Below are 1,545 nucleotides of genomic sequence, written 5' to 3'. Positions count from 1 at the left end.
CAAGGTTATCCTCAGCTTCACTTTCAGTCTCCTTCGGCTCTGGCACTGCCACTGGTTCTTCCTGTGCTAATGTGGTTGTGGCAGCTGCAATGACTGCAGGGGTCATAGCAGCTGCAGCAGTTGCAGCCACAGCCTTTTCCTTCTTGTGTTTTTTTGTGCTTCTTGTGCTTCTTATCCTTTTTGTGTTTCTTGTCCTTCTTTTTCTTTTTCTTCTCACCTCCTTCTTGACCGGAATTTCTTGGTGGTGATGCTCTTGGTGTTGGGCTTTTGGCCTTTTTGACCGGTACAGCTGGTGTCCAGTTTGTAGATGGTGACTGAGACCAGACGGGGGATGGAGGTGCTGGGGGCTTTTAAGCTGCTGGCTCAGGAGACCCGGAGACAGATCAGGAGGATGAGACCCTCCTTATAGACTGTGGGCTTGGTGAAGCAGCCTTTTTTTATCTTTTTAGGTTCCGGAGTCCTGGAGACTCTCCTAAAGGGCCTAGTATTTGGAGACAGGGACTGCCTTCTTTGGGGTGATGACGACCCTCCTCTTCGAATGGGTGGAAGACCTGAGGAGGTCTGAGGAGCTCGAGGCTGTGGTGAGGGCGAATGCCATTTGTTAGATTGTGGTGATGGGGCCTGGTGGGTAGAGCGGCTTGGGGAAGACCCTTTCCTGTGCTTGGATGATAATGAAGGTGAACATCTCTTGGTGACTGAGGAGCTTCTTTGTTTGGGAGGTGGAGAATGGGAGACCCAATGCTTTGGTGATGGAGATGGTGATGCTCTTTGTTCAGGAAGGGGAGGAGGAGAAGCTGTTCTTCTCTTTGGAGTTGGAGAAGGAGAGTATCTCCTCTCTGTTGGAGGAGAGTATCTTCTAGGAGGTGAGCGCCGATGTGGGGGAGGAGAAGGAGTTCTTTTTCGTGGTGGTGGTGTTGGAGAACTGCGCTGTCGAGGAAGAGGGGCGGGAGAAGGAGACCGTCGCCTTCTGGTGGGTGGTGGGGATGGAGTTCTTCTCCATCTACCACGAGGGGAAGTCTCTTTTTGGCGCTTTCGTGGTGACACTCCGGGAAGGGGAATGTCTCCGCCGCCTGCCAACCTCACCATTCTTCACATGGGACCTCTTGGGTCGTTCATCTTCTGAGGAGGAGGAGGAGCCAGAGTCTATAATTACACAATAAAAAAAACATTACATTAGGTTTGTGCTTGAATCTGTCCAAGTTTTCCGAAATCTAGGTGGATGGAGCGTTCACTAGGGCAAGCAAGCATGGATATAGGCCATGAGTTCTGAACGGAATCATTATCAATATATGATCAATGATTTCAAAGCCAAGCATATTCATTTAAGTAAGACATAGAAATCATTTCCACAGTGTAATCCAATCAAGATGGCACACACTAAGAAGTCTAGGCTGGGCACAGTGGCTCACACCTGTAACCCCAGCACTTGGGAGGCCAAGGCAGAAAGACCGCTTGTGCTCCTGAGTAGCTGGGATTACAGGCCTGCATCATCATGCCTATCTTTGTATTTTTAGTAGAGACAGGGTTTTGCCATGTTGGCCAGGC

At 50.0% G+C, this 1,545-nt stretch overlaps 1 pseudogene; it reads right to left on the bottom strand.

The window, feature by feature from the left end:
- Window positions 1-4: 4 nt before the first annotated feature.
- LOC111535581 overlaps window positions 5-1,545 on the bottom strand; it is a 3,053-nt pseudogene continuing 1,512 nt past the window's right edge.

The sequence above is a fragment of the Piliocolobus tephrosceles genome, chromosome 12 (assembly GCF_002776525.5).
Source record: "Piliocolobus tephrosceles isolate RC106 chromosome 12, ASM277652v3, whole genome shotgun sequence".
Lineage (NCBI taxonomy): Eukaryota > Metazoa > Chordata > Mammalia > Primates > Cercopithecidae > Piliocolobus > Piliocolobus tephrosceles.
The sequence above is the reverse complement of the archived record's forward strand: the minus strand, read 5'-3'. Positions and strand labels throughout refer to the sequence as shown.